The sequence below is a fragment of the Apium graveolens genome, chromosome 1, assembly GCF_009905375.1.
Source record: "Apium graveolens cultivar Ventura chromosome 1, ASM990537v1, whole genome shotgun sequence".
Taxonomy (NCBI): domain Eukaryota; kingdom Viridiplantae; phylum Streptophyta; class Magnoliopsida; order Apiales; family Apiaceae; genus Apium; species Apium graveolens.
In genome coordinates, this window is record NC_133647.1 from 25,208,806 (window position 1) to 25,214,551 (window position 5,746).

The following is a 5,746-nucleotide window of genomic DNA, read 5'->3' on the forward strand; positions in this document are numbered from 1 at the left end:
TGAGCGAACTATACTAACAATTGAAGACATGTTGCACAGTTGTGCAATCGATTTCGCTGGAAGTTGGGATAATCACTTACCACTCGTAGAGTTCTCGTACAACAATAGTTACCACTCCAGCATCGGAATGCCTCCATATAACGCTTTATACGGAAGAAAGTGCAGATCTCCGAAAAATTGAGACGAGGTAGGAGAAGGAAAAGTTCTCGGTCCTGAATTGGTTCAGCAAATGAAGGAAACAGTCGCCTTAATTCGGAAGAGACTAATTGTTGCTCAAGACAGACAAAGGAAGTACGCTGATCTTGCCCGAAAGGATGTGAGTTTCCAAGTGGGTGAAGCTGTATTGCTGAAAGTGTCACCATGGAAGGGTTTGACTCGATTTGGGAAAAAGGGAAATTGGCACCCCGTTATATTGGTCCTTTTGAAGTTCTAAATCAAATAGGAAAAGTAGCCTATGAGTTGGCACTACCGCCTCAATATCGGCATGTTCATAATGTATTCCACGTGTCTTTGCTCAAAAAGTATAATCCGGATGTCAATCATGTGATAAAGTATGAGCCGTTAGAAATTCAGAAAGATTTATCTTATGTGGAACATCCTGTCAAGATACTCGACTGGCAAGAGAGGAGTCTTAGAAATAAGTCAGTAAAATTGGTAAAAGTGCTTTGGAGGAATCCCAAGGTCGAAGAATCAACATGGGAGCTAGAGTCTGATATGCGTAATCAGTATCCTCACTTATTCTCCTAGATTCTGATGATAGAATCTTTTAAGGGGGAAAGGATGTTACAACCGGTATAATTCTGGTTGAATTATGTGTATATATGTGTATATATATATATATCAAAAGCGAGTCAATTATGTGCTTGTATGAGTCTTAATGGTCATACTTTGTGAGTTGTAAGTTAAATATTTATTTGAAAAAATTTTGAGAAAAGAAATGCCTTTATTTGAGTAATTTGTGATATATTATTAAATATATTAGTTTATGGAAATTCTTTATATAAAAACTTGTTTCCTTTAAGTTTTTGAAAGTGATCTCAAAAAGTTTCTAAAATCTTAAACTATTTTATGGTATGACTTTTGTGATTTATAGATTTATATTTTTATTTATAAAATTCTTTCTCTAAAATGATATTCGATTAGTAATTTGCCATTTACCATGATAACCTTGCATGCAAAAACCCATTCAATTGAAGGGAGGGGTATCGTTGTCAAATCCAATCCCACTAACTTCACTTTAACTAGTCAATTTCCTAAGTTGCCCTTGCATGCAAACCTTGCTAGTTTATAGAAGAGGGATAAAAAGGTAAATATATATTCCACTATCATCAAACCACCACCATATCATCACCTTGTATCATTTTCACCACTTACACACTCCAACTCACTCACCTCCCTCCTCATTTCTCTCTCTCTCTCGGCCGAAGCCAAGCCCCCCTGTTCATTTTCTTTCATTTTTCTTCAAAATTCTTGCAAGAAATCATTCTCTAATCCTTGATCACTTGTTTAGTAAGTTAAATATTAAGTGTACTATTTGGTTTAAGCTTGCATGTTGAGTTTTGAGTGAAGCCTAATGTTGAAAACCTTGATTCTGGTGAGTTTAAGATTTAAAACAAAGGCAAAACATCAAGAGTGGAAATGATCAATGGTTGAGGGACTTCCTTGCCATTTTGTATGATTATTTCACTCCCTTCCATTTGGCAATGACTCTTTAAGAGCCGAATGGAGTAGATTTTTGTGTTCTTTTTTGTGATTAGATGTTATGTGAAGAAGTCTTGATTGCATGTTACTTTAAAGCTAAATTTTTGATGGATCATGATCTTTAAAACCCTTGCATGTCATGAAATACTGGGATATGGTATGTTAAATGATTGCATTTTGATTTTACACTCAAAATCTTAGAGTACTAGGAATGCATATTGAAAACTAGACTATATACATGATTTTGGCTTTATGTTCGATTGTATACCTTAAATGTAACCCGATTTGCTAAAAATGAGTATATTTTTCTTAATAAGTTCTTTATTATGACAAAATATAGTTTTTACAGTGGTTTAATGAGTATATTCAATTAGTATTGTGTTGCATGTTGATATAAATATTCGTTTTATGCATGAGTACTTGAAAATGTGGTTTAAGTGTTAGTCTTGCTACTTTGCTTGTATAAAAGGGTCATGGTGCATTAAAGTATGAATGATCTCCACCACGTGTTAGTAGGATAAATGAGAGTATTAGGTTAGTATTTGTGCTTGGTTAAAGATAGGTTTCATGGTTTATAAGTGGGAGTTAAGGTGAAAGGGATAGTGTAAGGTTTGTTGTTTTTCCAGAATGTTGCACTAGTTTGTGGGAGAGTTTTGATTGGGCATTCGTTGGGCATTTGGAGGACCAAGCCACAAGAAGTTAGTACTTAACCTATAGTCAATCCCAGAATCTTTAAATGTAAGAAATCAACTCATTTAGTTGGGTGTACAAGTCGAATCATGACTTCTGGTCAGAACAGAGTCAGTTTGAGTGAGGAGCACTTTTAAGCCTAGAAAGAGGTGTCATTGGTAGGCCCTCATTAGGCCTTGTTTAGAATTGATACTAGGGAGTTTGTGGGAAGTTTTCAAGCCATATTTAGAAGGTTTAGAGTTAAAACCAAGAGTATAAAGTGAGTTCAAATCAGGGCAGTTTGAGTGTCACTAGGGCAGGGGAGAGCCATCTTTGAGAATAGGCCTAAGGAGGCCTAGGTTGAGCCTTGGTGTCATTCCAAGTGCACAAGTTAGATTTAGGAACTGAGATTCCATTGTAGTAATTTGAGTGTCAAACCTTGAGTGGAAAAGGATTCATTGTCGCTTAGTACCATTCGGTGTCACCTAATAGTTGCACTAGGAACACATTGTCCTTGCACTTAGATTTTGCATCCTTAGAGGTGAGACCTGAATTGACCTTTGAGTCTAATGGTTAGTAATAGGTAAGAAGAAGGTTAGGCCATAGGTGTGGCTAAGTGAAATAGAGTTTGGCTAGTAAAGGCACTTCAAAAATTGGAGAGCTAGTTGGGTTGCACTAGACTAGGTAGCACTTCGAGTCAATCGTGTTGGTTGAGTGAGATCATTCAATACTCAATAGTGCACAATTATATCAAAGTTGTATATTATGTGATTAAATGTGTTATGTGATCCTAAATGATTATTTGAGCATAATAAGTGATTAGTAAAGAGTGTATCTTGATGAGGTCTAATATTTTGTGTAGGCTCAGGAGAAGGTAGTAAGCTTGCCGTCAAAGTTGAGTAGTGCTCCCGGTTGCTTCCATGATCAAGACGAGAGTTAGTCCAGCCTTCTTAAGGCAAGTGTTCCCGGACTTCCTTAATATATTTCAAGTGTTTTACCCTTGTCAATTCTATATGATGCAAGTGTTTCTGTACCTTCTTGATATATTGCAAGTGTCCTTTGACCCTCTCGAGTTATATATTGAGATTTATTCTGAACTATTATGATATATTACAAATGTACCGAACCACTCCTTTGGATTATGATAGCATGCTCGTATATTGATCTTTTATTATTGTCACCATGATATATTGTTGCAAATATTATGATTTTCGATTGAGATTTTACAAATGTTGTGTATACGCTTATAAAAATCATACCCTTATAAAGTATAAAACCTCATATATGATCTATCTTGATTAACCGCTATTCTTTTTACTCTTACACCTCCGAGTTCCCAACTCTTTACATTAATCCTTACAATCCTACCCAAATTTTGGTCACTAGACATATCCCTTATTTATAACCCTCAAATTTGAGACCTCTATCTTGCGGAACAACATTATGACTCTTTTTCAATACTTTCTTCCTTGATTATCAAACCATTGCTGACTATCCTTGAATACCCTTCTAGCAAGAAGTCACATCATTCTGATAAGAGTTTCTTAACTCAAAATCCTTTATTGATGATTTAAACCCCTTTGTATAGATCTTTGTAAAGTTCTCCTTGGCATCAGTTTTATAAAAGTTAATTGCTCTTTAAATAAAAGAATGTTTTCTTGAGATTGGTGAACTGGACTAAGACGCAAGTCCCTTTCACACTTATTATGTTAGGCTTAAAAGATGCCTAGGGATCCCACTAAATTGTTAAGAACCCAGCGAGGTTCGGGATTGCTTCACAGCTGATCACCGGCTGTAATCCGTAGCGTCATAAAATTAATTTTGAGCAATGATTTGGTTACTATTGTTTTGACTTGAATAATGATACCATACACCTCAATTTCCAGATATAAATTGCTATGATGTTAAATTATGTTTTATGATATACCTTTCTGAGCGCTCGGCTCACTTCTTGCTTTTCATTTATGTCATTTCAGCTAGCAAGTATGGTTAGATTCAAGCAGACTGCTCGTAAGTCTACAAGTGGAGATGTTGAGGCTTATGTGAGAGCTCAGGTAGTATAGTTGGCATTTGTGTCAGGACCGGTAGTTTTAAATATAAGTTGTAATAGTTGTAGTATGTAGTGTGGGACTGTTCAAACCCTGAACCTTTGCGATCTTGGATTCTGTGTTTTAACAGCCGTTTGTAATAACTTTGTATTACTCAGTTATATTTTGTTAGTGTTATTTTGGGGGTGTGACAATAACCATACATTGTTGCATAAGTGTATAATCTGAACTTAACCTAAACCAGTCTCTGTGGAAATGAATCTGATTTATATCTTATACTACTTGCGAACGCGTATACTTGCGTGTAATTTAGTGCGTGTTATCGTCCTAACAAGTTTTTGGCGCCACTTCCGGGGACTCGGTGTTAATTTTAGTTTATGTGCTTGACATCAGTGGTCGTTAAATTTCACTGACTCGGATATTTTATTTACTTGTTTGCTTGTTTGTGTTTCAGGTACTCTAGAGAGAGTTTATGCTAACGTGTTCTTGATCTCGCAAGAGAACACTGGATAAAGCGGAGGAAGAAGTTGAAGTAGTTGAAGAAGTCTTTGTTGAGGAAAAAGTTGAAGAAGAAACAATCGTTGCAATGGGAGAACCAGTAGCAAATCCGAAAGCTTTGATGGATTACTCTCAACCGAAGATCAATGACATTCAGTCTAGCATTGTCAGACCAGCCATCATGGCTAATACTTTTGAAATCAAGGCTAGCACGATTCAGATGGTGCAGAATTCAGTCCAGTCTGGGTCTCCAATGGAAGATCCCAACATGCACATTAGATATTTCATTGAGATCTGCGACACTTTTAAATTTAATAATGTTTCTGAAGTTGCTGTTAAGCTGAGGCTTTTCCCATTCTCTCTGAGGGATAAAGCTAAGTGTTGGTTGCATTCTCTACCACCAGGCTCTATTACTACTTTGGAAGATCTTGCTCAGAAGTTTCTTACTAAATTCTTCCATATGGAAAAGACAGTTGCAATCAGGAACACTCTTACTTATTTTGCGCAGCAATCGGGAGAGTCTTTATGTGAAGCTTGGGAGCGTTATAAGGAGATGCCTAGGAAGTGTCCTCATCATGGGATGTCTGACTGGATGATTATCAACTGCTTTTATAATGGTTTGGAAGCACAGTCTAGACCCATGCTCGATGCAGCATCAGGTGGAGCCTTATGGGCCAAGAGCTACGATGAAGCCTATGAGTTAATTGAACTGATGGCTGCTAATGAATACCGGAATCCTTATCAGAGACTACCTCAAGGCAAGGTAGCAAGAATTCTGGAGTTGGATGCAGCTACAGCTATAGCTGCTCAGCTTAAGGCTTTAACGATGA

General features: G+C 36.7%; 1 non-coding gene across 1 annotated transcript; it reads right to left on the reverse strand.

Moving 5' to 3' along the window:
• Positions 1 to 5,391: 5,391 nt before the first annotated feature.
• On the reverse strand, positions 5,392 to 5,498 carry LOC141681451 (small nucleolar RNA R71). Its single transcript, XR_012558888.1, has one exon. It is a non-coding gene; the product is annotated as a small nucleolar RNA R71 (small nucleolar RNA).
• Between the last annotated feature and the right edge of the window lie 248 nt (positions 5,499 to 5,746).